Source organism: Stegostoma tigrinum, chromosome 39, assembly GCF_030684315.1.
Source record: "Stegostoma tigrinum isolate sSteTig4 chromosome 39, sSteTig4.hap1, whole genome shotgun sequence".
Classification (NCBI taxonomy): domain Eukaryota; kingdom Metazoa; phylum Chordata; class Chondrichthyes; order Orectolobiformes; family Stegostomatidae; genus Stegostoma; species Stegostoma tigrinum.
The window spans coordinates 5,474,308-5,496,230 of NC_081392.1; the positions used below are offsets into that span (position 1 = coordinate 5,474,308).

Below are 21,923 nucleotides of genomic sequence, written 5' to 3' on the forward strand. Positions count from 1 at the left end.
TTCCAATTGCAGTGTCTTGGCTAAATAGCCTTTCAGCACTCAAATGATTAAAACTAGCCATGAGACAGACGACCCCCAGGGCAGAGTTAGTGTAGTAGAAGGGGTGAGTGAGAATGCCTGGAGATCTATAACCTATTCGCACCTTTTTAACTGTGGAAATATATTCAACGACAGAAACAGCACTGTGGAGAGTGCCTCGCCTTCTTTCGATTTTAACCCGTGTGGTGAACAAACGATTCTTGCGATAATGAGAGACCAGTTTCAGTATGAATTTAAATGTCAGCCCGCCTCGCTCGCGAACGCAAGACTTGCATTGGTATAGCGCCTGTCGCGCCTTCGGTTCAGCCAAAGCTCTCTGCTTGTGGAGCACGAAGAGAAGGCGAGGTGGGAGGGGGAGGTGAGAGATTTTTGTTGGTGGTGGAGTTGGGGGTGGGAGAGTTGGTTTCTGCGGAAATACTTCTGAAATCCCATCTGAAAGACGGTAGAGTTCTTATCGGTTTGAGATTAACGTGACCAGTAACCCAGAGGAACACTACCGCCCCCCACCCCCCACAACTCCCCGTCAGGTTAATGCTGTAGGGACATAGATTCACGGCAACTGGTGGGGGTTTAAATTCAGCAGTGAAGCAGTGTGTTCAGAGATGGTCCAGCTATTCCAGACAATTGGCGATACGTGACTCCAGGCTCACAGTAATGTACCGGCCTGGTAACTCCCTCTGAACTGGCTCCAGCTGGCTGTTCAGCTCCAAACGTTGGCCCTGCCCATTGAGACCGACACTCCCTGAAAGAATTTTCAAAACCATTTAACGTGAGTGTGGGAGGGTTATTCGACTCTGCAGGCATCACAGGCGCACGCACATTTTCTCCTGAAGGGATCAGTCAGCGATTTCAGAGTGAGTCGGAGAGGTTGGCTATGGATTGGGTCTGGGGAAGTGGAGTTTCGGGGGAGTGGGTGAATGCGGGGATTGGGGGTCAGGGGGTATGGGTCTTGGGAGTGGGCTTGGAGCAAGTGGGCTCGAGGGGAGTGGGGTCTGGGGGCAGTGAGGTTTGGGGGGTGTTTGTCTGGGAGAGTGGGGTCTGGGGGGAGTGGGAAGGGGTGTGGGTCTGGGTGTGATGGGACTGGGGGAGTGGGGGCCGGGGGAGTGGGTTTGGGGTGTGGGTCTGGGTGACTGGCGGTCAGGTGTGTGAGTGGTCTGGCAGAGTGGGGGCCAGGGGGAGTGTGTTTTTGGGGAATGGGTCTGGGTAGTGGGGGCTGAGGTTGTGAGTCAGAGGGTGGTGGTCTGGGAGAGTGGGGGCTGGTTGAGTGGGGGAGTGGGGGCTGTGGGAGTGGGGGCTGGGGGAAGTGGGGGCTGGGGTAGTGAGAGCCGGGGGAAGTGGGGGCTGGGTGAGTGGGGATCGGGGGGAGTTCGGGCTGGGGTGGGGGGAGTGGGTGCTGGTGGCTGGTTTAGTAGCTGATTGCAAGGTGAAGCGAGTCGAGGGTCTCCTGCACATTCAGCAAAAACATGCAACTGGGCTGAACCAAAGGTTTAGCCCAGCCCCTGAATCACAAGATTATCGTGACAGGGCTGCGGTTAGAGCCAGAGCCCTGACTATAAACACAGATGGCCGTCTCCACCCAGCACTCACTGACTGCTCAGCCTTGCTCTCAGCTGGTCGCATAGGCTTGTCATGTTTGTGGTTTCTTGCTCTCCCAGGAGTTAGTGGCCTACAGAATGAAGAGGAATTCTGACCCACAAACTCTACCAGCAGCAGCTCCCATTGTACTCAGGAGCTTAATGGAACAACATTTCAGTGGAGACAGTATGGACAGCAGATGCTGGAAGCCAGAGTCTATAGGTGTGGGGCTGGAAAAGCACAGAAGGTCAGAGAGCATCAGAAATAGGCCATTCAGCCCATCGAGTCTGCTCTGCAGTTCTGTGGCATCATGGTTGATCCTCAACTCCCTTTTCCTGTCTTTTCCCCATAACCCTTGAATCCTTTCCTGATTAAAAAAATCTATCTCAGCCTTAAATATATGTTAAAATTCCTCTTAGAAAAGGAAACCTGCTGTCCTTATGTGGTCTGGCCTACATGTGACACCAGATCCACAGTAATGGGGTTGACAGTGGGGCAACACCGTGGTTAGCACTGCTGCCTCACAGCGCTAGGGACCCACCTTCAATCCCACCCTTGGGTGACTGTCTGTGTGGAGTTTGCACATTCTCCCCGTGTCTGCGTGGGTTTCCTCCGGGTGCTCCGGTTTCCTCCCACATTCCAAAGATGTGCAGATTTGGGCGCATTGGCTGCACCAAATCATCCATAGTGTCCAGGGATGTGTAGGCGAGGTCAGTTAGCCATGGTAAATACAGGGATAGGGTAGGGGGGTGCTCTTCAGTGTGGACCCAATGGGCTGAATGGCCTGCTTCCGCACTGCAGGGATTCTATAATTCTTAGCTGCCTGACATGACACTCAGATGTTGGGCAATGAGGGATTGGCAATAAATGGTGACCTTACCGGCAATGCTTATATCTCGTGAAAGAATAAAATGTGTCCAGGGATGTGTAGGCTGGGTGGATTGGCCATAGGGTGGGTCAGGGTAGGATGCTCTTTGGAGGGTTGGTGTGGACTCAATGGGCTGAATGTCCTGCTTCCACATTGCAGGCTTTCTACAACCGCAGCCCCCCCTCACAATTGGGTGATGAAACTGGCTTTATATTTGTGAATCATCGCTGCTGTGTATTTGTTTAGCTCAGTTTGCTTCACGTCAAAGAACGTGTTCCCTGAATCGGAGGGGTGTAGTTGCTTAACGGCGCAACAGCAGTCACTCAGTGATTGACATGAGCTGACCTCAGATCCATCCTGCCTGAGAGTCCCTACCACTTGCACCAGCTCTGCTCTGATAGGAACCAGCTGTACAGCTCTCTCTGCTTTACTTTTAACTACAGCCGTACTAGGTTGGTCAGCTGTTGTGCAGGCCCTGTTAGCTCAGATGTGCCCACAGCCCTCCCCTCCCCATTGATGTTTGCAGAAGAAATTTGACACATTGCATATGAGGATCTCATTTGCTCAACTGTGCTGCAGAAAGGCATGGAGACACTAACCCTATCGCAGGTCTTTGGGACTGAGCCAGTCTTCATTTCCCGATGAATGGATTCAGAATGGCACAGCAGCTCTGTGGTTAGCACTGCTCCCTCACAGGTTCAATTCCAGCCTTAGATAACTGTCTGTGTGGAGTTTGCGCATTCTCCCTGTGTCTGTGTGGGTTTCCTCTGGGTGCTTTGGCTTCCTCCCACAGTCCAAAGATGTGCAGGTTAGGGTCAATTGTCCATGTTAAATTGCCCCGTAGTGTGCTGGATGGTTGTATTGTCCGTAGGTTACAGTGGGTGGGTCTGGGTGGGATGCTCTTTGGAGGGTTGATGTGGGCTGAATGGCCTGCTTCCACACTGCAGAAGTTCTCCAAATGCAACTAATTTAGCACAAATATTGTGTTATTTCTGAGATTAGTAAAAAAGATGGCAGTTAATGTTTCTCTGGTGCACTCTTCATAGTCATGTTCCTACCAATCAGAGTCCCCATGCCATCCCAATCAGCACCTTCTTGCACAGATTAAATTATTATTCCCTTGCAGATTTGGTATTCTTGCAAATGCGTCCTGATGCAAACAATTATCTTCAATTTCACGGTCATTTCCTTCTTCAGTTCCAAGAAAGAGTCATATTGGACTCGAGATCTTGTCCTTTATCTCTCTCCAGATCTGCTGAGTTTCTTCAGAACAGTATGACTTCATTTCACTAGTGCGTCTCTTCCTGTTTTCACCAATTGTAGTGATTGTAATGAGGTCAACCAGCTGAATATTATAGAATATGTGTTCTCTAATTGGGGCTGTTAATCTGGTCCAATCAGGGAGCCTTGGCTGACAGACAAGAACAGAAGAGTCAGAGGTTCTGTTTATTCTGAGAGCTGGCTGTGAAGGAGCTGGATCTGGGTCAATTACTCTGTAGTATAAATAGTGACTTGATAATGGGATACCAGCCTCTGAGGAATTATTTCATCAATAATGTTTCAAAATTCCCTTATGTCACTTTCCTTCCATCGCTGAGTCAGGTCTGGAACAGAAACAGAAATTGCTGAGAAAGCTCAGCAGGTCTGGCAGCATTTGTGAAGGAAAAACCAGAATTAACATTTCAGGTCCTTCCTTGATGCTCTATATCTACCTATCTATCTCTTCTTAAAGGAAGCCTGGCATCGATTTTATAATTACACTGCTGGGTACATACTGTTGCCATACAGCAGGTCAGAGGTTGGGACTCTGCAGAAAATAACTCACCTCCAAAAGACAAGATACAAGCCAGGTGTGCTGATGGAGTACAGTCTGCTTGTGCATGTGGATCTGACTTCAACAACACTCTAAAAGTCCAATACCTTCCAGGACAAGGCAGCACAACTTAATTGGCACCACATCCACCACCTTCAGCATTAACCAGTGAAGGCAGTGTATGTCATCTGTACTGCAGTGAGCCTCCTCCAGGTAATACCTTCCAAACCCACAACCCCTACCATCTAGAAGGACAGGGGCAGCAGATACATGGGAACACCAGCCCCTGCTCGTTCCCCTCTGAGCCACTCACCATCCTGACTTGGAAATATATCGCCGTTCCTTCACTGTCGCTGGGTCAGAATCCTGGAATTTCCTCCCTAAGGGCATTGGGGGTCAACCCACAGCACATGGACTGCAGCGGTTCAAGCAGGCAGCTCACCCCCACCTTCCCAAGGGGGCAACTAGGGACAGGTTCTGAGGAAGGGTCACCGGGACACGAAACGTTAACTCTGATTTTATTTTTCACAGATGCTGCCAGTCCTGCTGAGCTTTTCCAGCAACTACAGTTTTTGTTCCTGATTTACAGCATCCGCAGTTCTTTCGGATTTTACATACAATACATGCTGGTCCAGCCAATGTACCCCGACAGACAGAGGCACTCAACCCTCAAAGTAAATCTCTCTTTTTACAGCTTCATCTGAGAGAAGGTGTCTGAATTCCCCCTTGGCCTCACTCAAAAATCACGAAAGAATTTTTGCCATTGCAGCATGGCACAAGATAGGGATCTGTATGAACATAGGAAATGGGAGCGCGAGTAGGCCATTCAGCCCATTGAGCCTGCCTTGCCCTTCATCGAGAGCATGGCAACCTCACACATGCTCCAAGATTGACAAAACATAGAACATAGAACATAGAACATTACAGCACAGCACAGGCCCTTCAGCCCTCGATGTTGTGCCGACCTGTCATACCAATCTCAAGCCCATCTAACCTACACTATTCCATGTACGTCCATATGCTTATCAAACGACGACTTAAATGTACCTAAAGTTGTCGAATCTACTACCGTTGCAGGCAAAGCGTTCCATTCTCTTACTACTCTCTGAGTAAAGAAACTACCTCTGACATCTGTCCTATATCTTTCACCCCTCAATTTAAAGCTATGCCCCCTCATAATCGTCGTCACCATCCTAGGAAAAATGCTCTCCCTATCCACCCTATCTAACCCTCTGATTATTTTATATGTTTCAATCAAGTCACCTCTCAACCTTCTTCTCTCTATTGAAAACAGCCTCAAGTCCCTCAGCCTTTCCTCGTAAGACCTTCCCTCCATACCAGGCAACATCCTAAAAATCTCCTCTGTACCCTTTCCAAAGCTTCCACATCATTCTTATAATGCGGTGACCAGAACTGTACACAATACTCCAAGTGCGACCGCACCAGAGTTTTGTACAGCTTCACCATAACCTTTTGGTTCCGGAACTCAATCCCTCTTATTAATAAAAGCTGAAACACTGTATGCCTTCTTAACAGCCCTGTCAACCTGGGTGGCAACTTTCAAGGATCTGTGTATATAGACACCAAGATCTCTCTGCTCATCTACACTGCTGAGAATCTTACCATTAGCCCTGTACTTTGCCTTCCGGTTACTCCGACCAAAGTGCATCACCTCACACTTGTCTGAATTAAACTCCATTTGCCACCTCTCAGCCCAGCTCCAGAGGGACCTAGTTCCATTTTTCTCAGCAATTTGCTTTTCCAGGGGCTTTTCACAGTAATTGCAGAGAGAATGCTTCCTGTCATGGAAGTGTCTTGGGCCAGAGCATTGTAGTCTCAGAATAAAGGGGCACCAATTTAAAACTGAAATGAGGAGCAACCTCTTCTCTCAGAGAGTTGAGAGTTTTTGGAAATTCTTGCCACAGAGAGCAGTGGGGGCAGAGACCTCGTGTATATCTAAGAATGAGATTGATTCTTGATCAGTTATTATGGGGAAAGGGCAGGAAAGTGGACATGAGGAATTTCAGATCAGCCGCGGAGCAAGATCAAGGGGCTGAATGGCCTCGCCGCTTCCTATTTCTTACGGTCTTCCCAGAGCTTTGGTCCATGTGCTAGTGTGAGGACTCAGGTGAGCCTGTGAAAACAAGACAGTTCAAAGTCTGGAATGCAAACGGAAATTGCTGGAGAAACTCAGCAGGATCCAGCAGTGCCTGCATAGAGAGAAAGCAGGGTTAACGTTTCGGGTCCAGTGACCCTCCTTTGGTAAAAAATCTGGATTATTTTCTGCAGATGTTTCGCCAAACCCTGTGAGAGGGCACAGTTGATGGGCCAAACAGAAACGGTTGGCACCTTCACTAATTACAGTCATGCACCATGGAAACAGGCCCTTCGGCCTAACTCTTCGATGCCCAACCCTCCCTAGGTGGCATTCGGTACACTTGCCTTTATTGGCCAGGGTATTGAGTATAGGAGTTCAGAGGGCCATGTTGCAGCTGTACAGGACATTGGTTCAGACTCTTTTGGAGTACTGTGTTCAATTCCGGTCTCCCTGCTGTAGGAAGGATGTTGTGAAACTTGAAAGCATTCAGAAAAGATTTACGAGGATGTTGCCAGGGTTGGAGGGTTTGAGCTACAGGGAGAGGCTGAATGGGCTGGGGCTATTTTCCCTGGAGCATCAGGGGCTGAGGGGTGGCCTCGTGGAAGTTTGTAAAATCATGAGGGTCATGGATAGGGTGAATAGCCAAGGTCTTTACCCTAGGGTGGGGGATTGCAAAATTAGAGGAGCATGGGTTTAAGGTGAGAGGGGAAAGATTTAAAAGGGACCTGAGGGGCAACTTTTTCACACAGAGGGTGGTGCGTGTATGGAATGAGCTGCCAGAGGAAGTGGTGGAGGCTGGTACAATCCCAACATTTAAAAGGCATCTGGAAAGGTATATGGATAGGAAGGGTTGAGACGGAAATGGGCCAAATGCTGGCAAATGGGACGAGATTAATATAGGATATCTGGTCAGCATGGACGAATTGGGCTGAAGAGTCTGTTTCCATGTTGTAGAGCTCTATGACACCACTGCATGGCACCCCCTTCCTTTCGAGTTACTTGTTAAAACTTCACTCTCTCACTCTCAGTCACCTGAAAGACATGTTTCGGTGAGGTGGGGCTTTTGTTTCCCACCCCCCAAGCGCTTACAGGCGCTACGTAAATGCACGTCCCTCTCCTTGTGCTTGGGTGGTTCAAAATCACTCTGAGTTGCCCCAGAGAGAGAGAGAGGTGATCCCACAGCAGAGAGGCAGCAGCTTGTCTCCTGTGATGGATCAGCATCACAAGCGGAGACTGTCCCCGGGGGACAGGGGATTGCGTTCACTGTGGCTCAGCTCTGGGAGCAGGATAAAAGTGAAGCATTAATTTGGAGTGGAAGGAGGGGGCAGGGACTGAGATACTCCACCTCAGCCGCCCTGATAGACAGGGGGCCGGGGGCATAGTTCAAGTCCCAGCTCTCATCTTCAGGGGCTCAGCTCAGGAGAAGGGGGTTGGGGGGGGGGGGGGGGGGGTGCAGACTTGGCAACTGAGCCGTGACCCAAATGGTGTGAATGCCATGCTTCAGTGGGCAGTGCCCCCCCCCCCCCACCCCTGCAACCCTGGGTTCAAAGCCACCACAGCCCGGGACTTAAACCCTAAAGATGCCACGTTAGTGAAACAGAAACAGGGTCGACATAATCTAGTCTGGCCTGCAGAATGGTTACATCACAGGAGGAGGCTGCTCAGCCCATCATGCTTGTGGTTTCTGTCTCCTGCCTTTTCCCCCAGATCCCTGCCCGCCACTTCTATCCAGCGCCCACCCCACCACCCCTCTAATGCCCAGCCTGGCTCTGTGTGGAAGCAGGCAAACCCTCATATGCCCAAGGTCCCACCTGCTGTGCTTAAGCCTTGGTGACAAATTGTTCAATGACCTCCCACTCCCACCATGCCCCAATACGCCTGCACTCTGCTCCCATGTCTGCGCATGTGCTCCTATGAAATAAGGAGCTCTGAACCAGGAGCAGGAGGTAATGGTTCAGCCCCTAATGTCAGTCTCTGACATGTACTGTGAACATAATTCATTCAATATCCATCTCATTCCACCTCCCAGTACCTTTTTAAGCCGTTACTAACTAAAAATCCTCCTTAAATTTACTTGTTGTCCCGCTACATTCTGAGGGTGTGAATTCCGCAGATTCATGACCCTTTGAGAGAAGTTATTCCTCCTCATCCCTGTTTTAGATCTGCCAGCCCCTGTCCTAAACCTCTCGAGGTGGATTACCCCAGAAGGCACTAGTGAACTGGCAACACCACAGTGTCCTCTCCTGCCTGGGGCTGAGCAGGTCCCTGGTCTCTGACAGTCCTCGGAGAGACCGTGTGATATAGGAGCAGAATTAGGCCATTCAGTCTCTTGAGTCTGCTCTGCCTTTCGATCATGGCTGATATATTTCTCAATCCCATTCTCCTGCCCAGTCCCCGAAACCGTTGATCCCCTGACTCATCAAGAACCAACCTATCTCTGTCTTAAATACACTCAGTGACTTGGCCTCCACAGTCCTCTGCAGCAATGAGTTCCACAGGCTCACCAACCTCTGGCTGAAGAAATTTCACCTCATCCCAGTTCTGAAGGGTCGTCCCTTCACTCTGAGGCTGTGCCCCTGTCTCATGGAAACATCTTCTCCATGGTTACTCTATGTATTCTATAAGTTTCAATCAGATTCCCCCTCACTTTCTGAACTCCATTGTGTACAGATTCCTGAACCACTCCTCATATGACATTCTTGTAAACTGACTCGAGACCCCTTGAGCTGAGGTTCTTCTTTGTCAGTTGGCGACAGAGATGTAGCAAGTGGAGTGTTTCCCAGCAGATGCCTGTAATCTGGGTAACATTGCTGCTGTATCCATACTGCCTTCCTCAGAGGTGAAGGAGGGGACGGTCTTGCAAGGACATGGTGGACCAGTAATTCAGGTTTTAATTCTCTGGCAAGGCGATGGCCCAGTGGTATTATGGTTGGACCGTTAATCCAGAGATCCAGGCAACATTCTGGGGACCTGGGTTCGACTCCTGCCTAGGGTGGGGATAGGTCAGTCCGGGGAGGACGGACAGGTCAAAGGGGCAGGATGAGGTTAGAAATCTCCCCTCCCCCCACTGCATCCCAAAACCAGCCCAGCTCGTCCTCACCTGCCTAACCTGTTCTTCGTCCCACCTATCCCCTCATCCCACCTCAAGCCGCACCTCCATTTCCTACCTACTAACCTCATCCTGCTCCCTTGACCTGTCCGTCCTCTCTGGACTGACCTATCCCCTCCCTACCTCCCCACCTATACTCATCCCTACAAGCTCCATCCCGCCTGTTTAACCTGTCTGTCTCCTCTCCACCTATCTTCTCTTCTATCCATCCTCAATCCTCCTCCCCCCTCTCCCTATTTATTTCAGAACCCTCCCCCTTTTCTGATGAAGGATCTAGGCCTGAAACGTCAGCTGTTGTGCTCCTGAGATGCTGCTTGGCCTGATGTGTAGATTAGGCGTGTTAGCCATGGGGAAATGCAGGGTTGCGGGGAAAAGGTAAAGGGCTGGGCCTGGGTGGGATGCTCTTTGGAGGGCTGGTGTGGGCCTGTTGGGCCGAAGGGCCTGTTTTCACACTGTAGGGATTCTATGTTTCTAAGTGGAGGTGCCGGTGTGGGACTGGGGTGGACAAGATCAAACAGCACACAGGACCAGATTGTAGTCCAACAGATTTATTTGAAAACACCAGCTTTCAGAGTCTGTCTCACTACCACCTAAAGAAGGAGTGGGACTCGGAAAGCTTGCACTTCAAATGAACCTGTTGGACTACAACCTGGTGTCTGGTGATTTTTGACCTTGCTCATCCTGTGAACAAATTTTAAAAAGTCTTACCTGGCAGCCTGTGGAATTTAAATCAAATAAATAAATCTGGAATTGAAAGTCTCAATGATGGTGAACATCATCAGTTATTGAGGGTTGGGGTTAGCACCCACTGGGTTCACTAATGCCCTTTGGCGGGGGCAATCTGCCACCCTTACCCAGTCTGGGCCTACACGTGACTCCAGGCTCTCAGTGATGTGGTTGACTCTGGAGTGCTGGTAAAAACACAAGGGGTTGAATGGCCTGTTTGTGCACCATTACTGCTCAGTGACAGATGCTCAGTTAGACGTATAGAAGCTCAACGAAGTGTAAAAACAATGAAACATAAAAGCACTGCGGCTGGGCGTGTGCCTGTCCTCCCCTCCCCCTGCCCTGGATCGCAAGGCAATGAGGGATGGGGCTAGAAAAAATAGATTAGCGGCAGAAACGGTATCCATGTAGTCCGGCTGTGGATGTGTGAACAATTCAAAAGTGATGCTGCGAGCCGTTTGTTTGAGGATTCGCCTTAAAGGAGGTGAGAGAGAGGTGGAGAAACTGGGAAATGCAGGGAGGGACTTCACAAGTTTACGGCAACCGTGGCTGGGAGGTGGAAGACGGCCAAGAGGCTGGAGTTGGGGGAAAACGTCTGGATCTTGGAGGGATGACTTAGAGTCCCCACAGTGTGGGAACAGGTCCTTCAGCCCAACAAGTCCACAGTGACTCACATGGTATTTCACCCAGACCCTGTTCCCCCTATAACCCACCAAATCTGTGTGTCCCTAGACACTACAGGCAATTAGCACCCACCCTAGCCTACACCTCTTTAGACTGTGGGACGAAACCCACACAGGTTCAGGGAGAACGCGCAAACTCCACACAGGCAGTAGCCCGAGGCTGGGATTGAACTCGGGCCCCTGGCGCTGTGAGGCTGCCGTGCTAACTACTGAGCCACCGTGCCGCTCAAGCTTTCGGAGCTCAGCTCCTTCTTCAGGTGTTAGCGAGACTCCGAAAGCTTGGGTTTTCAAACAAACCTGTTGGACCATAACCTGGTGCTGTGTGATTTCTGACCTTGTCCACCCCAGTCCAACACTGGCACCTCCACACCATCTTACTCTGCAAGTACCCTCACTTTCCAATGACAGGGTTTTGGGGAAGGGTGTGCACGGGGTTTGGGTGTCGGTGTAAATTTAACAGCCACTGTGCTGTGCAGTAAACAGAGAAAGCTGGCTTGCTTTCTTTCTTCCGTTTGGCTCACTTTGCTTTACATCTTTTCAGAATCATAATAGGCGCCTTTATTCCCCGGCCTGGTATCTTTCTGTTCGCTTCTCAGTGCCTGGGTCGCCCTTGTGTTACCTCACACCTGCAGCCCTCCTGCTGGTTATTCACTTGCCTTTGTCACCTCGATCTTACAAAGAGCTGGTTAAAATAGCAGGCTTTAAAAATAGCCCTCAGCTGTTGTAACACTGATATCATTTTGCTGCTTTACACAGAGTGGGGGCTGACCTCTCTCTCTCTCTCTCTCTCTCTCTGACTTCCTCCTATACGCTGCTGCAATGAGGTGATCTGACACTTATTTGAGTGGGAGGCAGTCACTTTTCTTGACAAATACTCGTCCCATTTCAAAGACATTCCTTTAAAAGCATCAGATGACAGTCTCAGAGACAGTAGGACCTGCAGATGCTGGAGAATCTGAGACAACCAGGTGTAGAGCTGTATCAGAGATAATGGGAGCTGCAGATGCTGGAGAATCCGATATAACAAAGTGTGGAGCTGGATGAACACAGCAGGCCAAGCAGCATCTTAGGAGCACAAAAGTTGATGTTCCGGGCCAAGACCCTTCATCAGAAAAGTTTTTTTTAAACAGGGGGGCCACAGGGTTGACCATGAGCCATCTCCTCAGGGCCACCCATTGGCTCTCAAGCTTTGAGATCACACTCACCATCATTGGTTGGACATTGAGTGTGCATTCTTGCTGTTGGTCAATCCCATCAAAATCTGCATTCAATGCAGTTCTGAGAATGTTCACAACTCGGATTCCTGGGATGGAGGGGTTTGGCTAATCAGAGAAGATTGAACGTGTCGGGGCTGTGCACACTGGAATTTTGATGAATGAGAGGGTCTCTACTGAAACATGGAAAATAGGAGCGGGAGTAGGCCATTTGGCCCATCAGGCGTGCTCTGTCATGGCTGATCATCTAACTCAGTCCCTGTTTCCACTTTCTCCCCCACCCCCTTTTATCTCTTTAGCCCTCAGAACTATTTCCAACTCCCTCCTGAAAACACTTAGTGTTTTGACCTCAAATGCTAACTCAAATGGAATTCCACAGGCTCCCCACTCTCTGGATGAAGGCATTTCTCATCTCTGTCCTACCGTGTATCTTTAAACTTGGACCCTCTGGCTCTGGACTCCCCAGTGATCAGAAGCATCATCCCTGTGTTTACCCTGTCTAGCCCTGTTAGAATGTTATAGGTTACTGTGCAGTGGCTGTTCAGAAGCAGTGTTATCCCCTCAGAGAACTAGATAGAGTGGAGACCAGGAAGATGTTTCTTCTTGTGAAGTAATCTAGAACTAGCAGCCGTCAGAGTCGAAGAGTATTGGGGTAAACATGAAAGCAGAGGACACAATCAGATTGGCTATCAAATCGTGGGAGGGGCTGAATGGTGTACCGCTGATCCCCATTGGTACTTTTGTCAAATCAGTGTAGTTTGACAGCTGCCCTTGAACACAATCCCTGGGTTGACAATCCAGTGTGGGAGTCAGGGCATGCTGCATCTTTAGGAAGGTCACCTTTCGAATGAGGTGTGAAGTGAAGGCCTTGTTTGCCATCTCAAGCTGGTTCTCACAATCCGTTCTGCCAAGTCTACTCGGGATCTTACTTGTTACAGTAAGATCACCTCTCATTCTTCTCAAGCCCCAGCCTGCCCTTGTTGCACAGCCCCCCAAAATCATTTCTCTGAAGGATGTGCTGTTCATATTCTGACCGATAGTTATCCCCGATAGCATTGGTAAATGTGTTAATGATCCCAGCCTTTATCCTAAAACTATGACCTCTGAGCTCCCCCTTTTGGTGCAGTGGTAGTTTTTGGGATTTGAAATAAACCATGAGGTTCACACTCTTCTCATATTAGGGACTGGCTGTGATTGGTCAGAGTCTACGTACAGTGCACACATAGATAAGAGGGTGACTTGGTGGCAGGAATACAGGCCTCTGTGCAGTTATTTCAGTGGTGACGAGAGCAGGACAGTATGCTCCTAAATAAAATTCACTTGCAACAAAAAGAAACTCTGACCTCTCATTCTAGATAGCCCCACATGAGGACGCATCCTCTCCATGTCTATTTTGTCAATCTTTTTCAGCATCATAGATACCTGTTTTGGTGGGGGATATCCTCTCATTCTTCTCAGCTGTAGCGAGTATAGGCCTAAACTGATCAATCTCTAATCAAAATCAGACGGAATTAATCGAGCGAACATCTCTGAGGTGCCTCCAATCCAGTCACCCTGCCCACTAGCTTGGAGTAGGCTTCTGACCTTATTTGCTTGGTCAATTTGAGATGCCTGCTCCCTGAAAAGATTGGGCCAAAGCCCATTATGGAGATGAGAACCAGAAGCACTGAGCAGCGTCAAAAGTACATCTCGCAAGAACGGCGTTGTGCAACTGAGGTTTATATGGAAAAGCTGCATGGTAGAGGTGACTAGCCTTTCCGCATTGTGTGTATTGTGTCGTGCTGAGTGATGGGAAAGATTGCCCAAGCCTTTGGTTCTTGTATTGCAAGAAGATGGAAGGAAATCACTCACATCAAACAGAACAGGCTCAGTGCAATTTATCCAAAATAGCCAACTAATTGGAACATTCTCAGGAGTCACCCATACAACTGCTGAGCCTGGCTCTCAGAGAATTGGGATAAACACTCTTTTGCTTCTGATCAATGTACATTCCAAAATGTGTTGAATGAGTCAAGTGATGTTGAGTGCACGGCTAGGCTGACTCTTTCAGTGTCGGTACTGAGGGAGTACTGCACTGTCAAAGGTGCCATTGTGCAGATAAGGTGTTAAGCCAAGAATTCTCAAGTGGCTGTTCAAGTTGCTGCTGTTATCTGAAAGAGCTGGGTCTTTCTTGTCCCATAGAATCACCGTACAGTCCCTACAGCCCGGCCACCCCCTGTAAACCTACATTTCCCATGGCTAACCCACACATCCCTGCACACTATGGGCAACTTAGCATGGCCAATCCACCCTAACCTGCACATTTTTGGTCTGTGGGAGGAAACCGGAGGAACCCCGCACATTCACAGGGAGAATGTGCAAACTCCGCACAGACAGTTGCCCGAGGGCAGAATTGAACCCGGATCCCTGGTGCAGTGAGACAGCAGTGCCAACCTTTGAGCCACTGAGCCGCCCCAATGTTGGGAAAAGCCAGTAAATCTGGTCATTATCACTTTGCTTTCGCTTTTTTATACCGTTTATTCTTTCACAGGATATGGGCCTGGTGGTCAAGGCTGACATCTGCTGCCCATCCCTTGAATGGTGTGACTTACTAGGGCCATTACTGAGGGCAATTACAGGTCAGCCACCTTGCTGTGGGTCTGGAGTCACGTGTAAGTCAGCCTGAACAAGATGTCCTTCCATAAAAGGCAGTGGTGAACCAGTTGAGTTTTTAATTAAAAACATTTTTTTGATTCGCCTATTTTTCCTTGTTCAGTAAAGTTATTACACACCTCTGGAGCAGGGTGCTTGAAGCTAGGCCTCCTGGCCTTGGGATAGAGACGCTGCCACAAAAGGATCCCATACAGCAATTGATTTTTTTTTAATTGTCTTACTTTATGAAGCAACCTGTTCAGAGATATTATTACACACCTCTGCAGGAAAAGGAACTTGAACCTGAGGCACCTGGATGGATACATGAATAGGGCGGTAATTGAGGGATATGGATGGAAAAATGGCAGGTTTGTTTTTAGATTAATTCGGGCATGATGGTTGGGCCAGGCTTGGAGGGCCGAAGGGCCTGTTCCTATGCTGTACATTTTTATTGGTTCACTTGTTCACTGCACTTCAAGAGCCCCTACAGATGAGTTTTTATGCCATTGTTGAGACTAGCCTTTAATTCCAGACACTTTTAAAATTGAATTAACATTCCACCAGCTATCACTGTGGTGATTTCAACCCTGGTCCCCACTGCAGTGTCCTGGCTCTTTGGATTATGATTCCATTACCTACTCACTATCATTACCCCTACAATGATCTTGTTTGGAGCTTGAGCAAGCGAATTGCTTTTATAAATTTACTTCATTTCTGACATGTGACCATGACGAGCCAGGATCACATTTATTTTCAATCTCAGGAGAAGGCGGGGATGAGCTGTCCTCTTGAACTGCTGCAGTTTGGGTGCTCTGTAAATCCCCACAATGCCCTTAGGGAGGGCGTTCTGGGATTTTGACCAGCGACACTGAAGGAACAACAATATATTTCCAATTCCTTCCCCTGGCGACACACAGCCCACCAACACGCTCCCCCACTGTTGCTAAGCTACCAGACTCTTTACCTGACATCCAGCGCTGGATGGGCAAATATCCTTCCTAATTAAAAATGGCCAGGCAAAACCCATTGATTCTCCCTCCTGCCCAAGCTCTGCTCCCTGGTACCCACTACATCTCTGTTCCTGGCAACAGTTCTGAGGCGAAGCCAGTTCATTTGCAACTTCGATGCGAAATTGTTGTTGGTTATTTGAATAAATGATTTGGATGAGAATATAGGCGGCATGGTCAGTAAGTTGGCACTGTGACACCAAAATTGATGGCACAGTGGACATTAAAGAGGTTTATCTAAGTTCACAAAGACATCTTGATCAATTGGATCAATGGGCTGAGGAGTAGCAGGTGAAGTTTAATTTAGATAAATGTGAGGTGTTGCATTTCAGTAAGGCAAACCAGGGCAGGACATATATGGCTAATAGTTGGGCCCTGGGGGGTGTTGCTGAACAAAGAGACCAAGGGGTGCAGGTGTATAGTTCCTTGAACATGGAGTTGCAGGGGGTGAAGAAGGCATTTGGCATGGGATTTTCAGTAGCTGGGCCAGCAGACAATGGAATGATTTGGAATACTGCATACAGTTCTGGTTGCCCTGCTATTAAATTGGAAAGAGTGCAGAAAAGATTTACCAGGATGTTACCAGGACTGGAGGATTTGAGTTATAAGGAGAGGCTGGATAGCCTGGGACATTTTACACTTGAGCATCAAAGACTGAAGGGTGACCTTGAAGAGGTTTATAAAATCAGGAGGGGCATGGATACAGTGAATAGCCAAAGTCTTTCCCCCGGGGTAGGGGAGTCCAAAACTAGAGGGGCATAGGTTTAAGGTGAGAGGGGAATGAGTTAAAAAGGAAATGAGCAGCATTTTTCTTACACAGAGGGTGGTCTGTGTGTAGAATGAACTCCCAGAGGAAGTGGTGGATGCTGGGACAGTTACAACAATTAAAACACATTTGGATAAGTTCATGATTAGGAAAGGTTTGGAGGGATATGGGATAAACATAGGCAGGGGACTAGTTCAAGTTTAGAAAACTTGGACAGCATGGATGAGTTGGGCAGAAAGGTCCACTTCTGTGCTGTGTTACTCTATGATTAAGGTGGGAGCGGGGAGAGCTGTCAAAATGGAGGCATAAGGCACCATCCCTGCTCAGATCGAGGGTGAGCCTGTGATCACACCAACTGCGCCTGCCCCCCCCACCCCAAAATTCTCCCTTGATAGGGTTTCATTGTCCATGAATAGGTTCTGAGGATCTGCAGGATTTGCAGAAGGTGCTATATAGATGCAACTGGGAAACAGAAACTTTTCAAAAGGAGACCATTGCTTTCCAAACAAAGGCTGAGGAACCACAGTGAGGCTCAAAGTCATTGGCACAGACAGCATCATGCCTGCAAATAATAAAATAAGGAGAAAATTATCAAGATAATTTGGGAAATTGTAAGCCCTCTTTTGGATATGAAAGTCTGTAACCAGTAGCAGAAAGGAAGGATGTTTCAAAGGCTGAAAGATATACATGGTGTTTTTTAATTCTGTTTTCTCCAGGATTGACCGGAACCTTGGAATTGAAGGCTCATTTCTAAGATCCAGCTGTGTGCAACCCTGGAGAATAATTGTAGTATTGGTCATTTTTTTATACGCATTTCTCTTCACGAGATGTAAAAATATTTAAATTAGGGGAGAAAAGGACCATTTGCCGAGTGTCATCCAATGGGGTGATCTTTGCTTTCTGATTGGCTGTAGGAGGGCGGTGTGTCACAATGTCGGAGCTGTTGACTGACCAATTTTTGGTTTGGTGGAAGGTTTGTGTGATTAAATCCCTAGGGATAGATTTAATCTCCGTTGGCAGACACGGGATGTGGAATTTCACTTTCTAGGCTGCCATTTATTCCGCAACATTAATTGTACCTCGAGAATCTGGGGGTAAGTTACCTCCATGAAGCCCCGTAGCAGTCCAAATGATGCTTGTGCACTGTTATGAACTTATAGTGGGGTGGTATTCGGATGTGTCTGCTGCTCCTTGTCCTTCTGGGTGGAAGTGGTCATGAGTTTGGAAGGTGCTGCCTGAGGGTTTTTGGTGAATTTCTGCAGGGCATCTTGTAGATGGTACACACTGCTGCTACTGAGCGTCGGTGGGGGAGGGAGTGGGATGTTTGTGGATGCGGTGCCAATCAAGCGGGGGCTGCTTTGTCCCGGATGGTGTTGAGCTTCTTGAGTGTTGTTGGAGCTGCCCCCATCCAGGGCAAGTGGGGAGTATTCCATCACCCTCCTGACTTGTGCCTTGTAGATGGTGGGACAGGCTTTGATATCAAGCTCCTCAGGTTCACTGCAGCTTTCCCATCAGTTGCCCCCATAAGGGGTTAATTTTTTATAGCAAACCAACATGGACGTCCCTTTGAAGTTTAGCACTGCCCTTCGCAGATGCTTCCAAACACCAATTAAGGTCTTCCATCTGCAAATAATTAAAGACAATTAAAATTCTGCACCAGTCAGATGTTCACCTGGGGTGGATTTGTTTGAGAATTTTGTTTCTGCCATTGCCCAGTACCGGCAGCAGAGAATGGAGCTCTCCACGACCTGACTTATAAAGTGTGATGCTTTAGGCCTTTGGATCCCATGGTAAATACCCAAGGAGGATTCAGTGGAAGACAGTCTGGGAAAACAATGGGGTTCTTTTTCTGTTCAGTCAGGCACAAAATTAAGGGGTGATTTCACAGAGATGGATCCGACAATAATTGGGTTTTATCAGGGTGAGCTCTCGTAGCGACTGTTTTATGTGTGAAAGTCCATTAGAAAGCATTGTTTCCCAGGTCAGGATATATTCTTTCCTGGGATGTTGGAGGGTGGGGTAGTCACTGGGAAGTGCAGTATTTGTTGCCCATCCTTAATTGCCCTCAAACTGAGGTATTTAAGAATAAACCAGATTGCTATGGATTACAAGGTGTGGAGCTGGATGAACACAGCAGGCCAAGCAGCATCAGAGGAGCAGGAAAGCTGACGTTTTGGACCTAGTCCCTTGTTCAGAAGAAGTTATCTCAGATTCTCCAGCGTCTGCAATTCCTACTATTGCTAGACCTGAAATGTCAGCTTTCCTGCTCCTCTGATGCGGCTGGGCCTGCTGTATTCATCCAGCTCTACACCTTGTTATCTCAGATTGCTCTGGATATTGGAGGCCAGGTTTTTCTTCCCTGAACAATATTCATGAACTAGATTTGGTCTGAATGACAAAATGTGATCATCACTAACTTTGTGAATTGAATTCCATTCGCTGCTGCATTGGTTTGATTTATTGTTGTTGCATGCACTGAAAGGCAGTGAAATGTCTTGTCTTACGTGGCTTACAGGCAGATCTAATCATACAAGGTGCACCAGGGTAACATAACAGAGTGTAGGATATAGTGTTATAGCTGCAGAGAAGGTACAGAGAGAGATCAATATGAACATTAAAGGGGTCCATTCATAAGTTTCATAACAGCAGGAAAGAAACTGTGCTTCATCTGTTCGTACATGTGTGCATATTTTCTGCCCAAGAGGAAAAGCAGGGTTGGGAGGGCCCTTTGATGTTATTGATTGCTTTGTTGCAGTGGGGGAAGTGTAGATGGAGCCAATGGATGGAAGCCTGGTTTGTGTGATGGACTGCGCTGTGTTCACATCTCTCTGTAGTTTCTTTTGGACTTGAGAAGAAACAAGCTGTGATGCAACCTGCTTTCGATGGTGCATCTATAAACATTGGGAAGCGTCTTTGAATTTCCTTAGTTTCCTGAGGAAGTCAAGGTGTTGCTGTGCTCTCTTGACCGTCACATCAACGTGGGTGGGCCAGGACAGATCATTGGCGATCATCACTCCCAGGAACTTGATGCTTTCAAACATTTCCACCTCGGCACCATCGATACAGACAGGGGCATGACTTGAACCCTGTATTCCCCAAAATGAGCAGAAGCCTCTGGGTTACTGGTCCCAGTGTCATCACCATTAGGACAAGATCTCCCACAGTACATTGTTTCCTAGGCTGGGTATGCTAACAGTTGCCGTACTGAGATTGGGACGTATTGTACTGTGAAGGAGATATCAGCGAAATTTTGCATCAATCCGTCTGTTGTGATCGCTTCAAATAAGAATGGGAAATTCTAAAATTGTGCAGCAGATTAATCGGCATCTGAAAACACTTCTGATGAAATGTTATATCTGAGACATGACTTTGTCGACCAGATGGTGGGCAGTTCCAACATTCCGATAGTCTGGGATAATGTCTCTGTTCAGCGAGCGAGTCCGAGAATGGTGCTGATCATTTTCAGCAATGGGAAGGGACAGGCTGTGCTTTCATGTGAATGTTTTTGCCACGTGTTCGAGTTACCATCCTTGCTGTAAAAGTTGTACATTTTGGCTGGAGCTCAGGGGGTAGTGACCTCACCTCTGGATCAGAGGGTGCCAGACTTACTCCATTGATCTGAGCACACACAGGGTCGGCTGATACACCCAAAGCCAGGCTGAGGAGGTGCTGTGGTATCCATAGGGTTGTCTTCCATAGGTTACACTGTGGTCACACGTGCACTGTCATTCCAGTGTAGTGGCTCAATGGTTAGCACTGCTGTCCCTCAGGGACACAGGTTCCATTCCACTCTCAGGCGACTGTCTATGTGGAGTTTGCATATTCTCCCCATGTCTGTGTGAGTTTCCTTTGGGTGCTCCAGTTTACCTCCCACAGTCCAAAGATGAGCATGTTTGATTGGTCATACTAAATTACTCAGTGTCCAAAGAAGTCCAAGTTGGGTGGATTAGCCAGGGTTACAAGAGTAAGGTAGGGGTGTGGGTCTGGATAAGGAGGATTAGTGTGGACTCAATGGATTGAATAGCTTGCTCCCATGCTGTAGGGATTCTCCAAAGTGTGATGTGTCCGTCACCAACATCTCTTCACCTTTTCTTAAATCAGATTTTCCTACATTGCAGTAGTAACTATGTTTCAATAATACTTTACTGTTTGTAAAATGTGTTGTGATGTTAACGACATTGAATTTCTTTTAGCGTGAAGTTTGAGAAGCAATAAGGAGTGAAAAAATATAATTATAGAAAGGGTCAGGAACAGAGGGACCTGGGAGTATATATGCACAGATGTCTGAGGGTAGAAGGGCAGGTTGTGAAACTGATTAATAAGGCCATATGGGATCTTGGACTTTGTAAATTGAAACAATAGAGTGTCTCAGTGGTTAACACTGCTGCCTCACAGCCCCAGGGACCCAGGTTTGATTCCAGCCTCAGGTGACTGTCTGTGTGGAGTTTGCATGTTATCCCTGTGTCCTGGGTTTCCTCCCACCGTCCAAAGATGTGCAGGTTAGGGTGGATTGGCCATGCTAAAGTGCCCCATAGTGGGCAGGGATGTTTAGGTTAGGTAGGTTATGCAGGGGTGGGGGAATGGGTCTGGGTGGGGAAGTGTGGATTTGTTGGGCCAAATGACCTGTTCCCACGCTGTAGGGAGTCTTTGATAAAGATGTTAAATTCACAGAAACATAGACTCTCTATAGTTTAGAAAGAGGTCATTCAGACCATCAAGCCAGCACTGACCCTCCAAGATGCGACCCACCCAGACCCATGGCTAGCCCACCTAAGCTTGTAGATCCCTGAACACTATGGGTAATTTAGCATAGCGAAGCCGCACTAACCTGCACATCTTTGGACTGTGGGAGGAAACTGGAGCACCCGGAGGTAACCCATGCAGACACAGGGAGAACATGCAAACTCCACACAGACAGACGCCCGAGGGTGGCATCGAACCCAGGTCCCTGGCGCTGTGAGGCAGCCGTGCTAACTACTGAGCTACCCCTAATTTTGTGCAGTTCCGGTAGGGCAGGGAATCAAAAAGGCCCTGTGTTAAAAGGGAGATCAGGAAATATTTAATCAACATCGCAAGAAGAAATTGTTTGGTCACTACCAATTGGCTGGCCATGGAGGTTGCTGTGGACAAATTGGCACCATTTCCTGACACTAGAATAGTGAATACACATCATGAATACTTCTTCTAACGTGAGGCAGTTAAAGAATCGGCCTAACGTGCAATAATACTGGAATATTTTTCTTTTTGGTTCTGTACTCCTGCCATATATCCAGGTTGATTTCTTGAAGGGACACCTCCCAGTTTCACACTCACTCTCTGAACACGCTGCCTTTGTTAGGGGACCGTGCTTCAGGTGGAAAGGAGTCTCAACTGGAAGTAGGCCAGTGGAAAATG

At 48.2% G+C, this 21,923-nt stretch overlaps 1 protein-coding gene across 6 annotated transcripts in view; it reads left to right on the forward strand.

Annotated features, from left to right (window-relative positions):
- rasgrp4 (RAS guanyl releasing protein 4) overlaps nt 1-21,923 on the forward strand; it is a 157,310-nt gene that overhangs the window by 11,531 nt on the left and 123,856 nt on the right. The window contains exon 1 of one of the 6 annotated variants that reach the window (XM_048522187.2): nt 839-893. The exons of 4 other annotated variants lie outside the window; for them this stretch is intronic. The gene's annotated coding sequence lies outside the window, so the exon portion shown is untranslated. Of the gene's footprint in view, nt 1-838; nt 894-10,588; nt 10,713-21,923 lie in introns of those variants that run through there. One more of the 6 variants, XM_048522186.2, reaches the window with a different exon arrangement.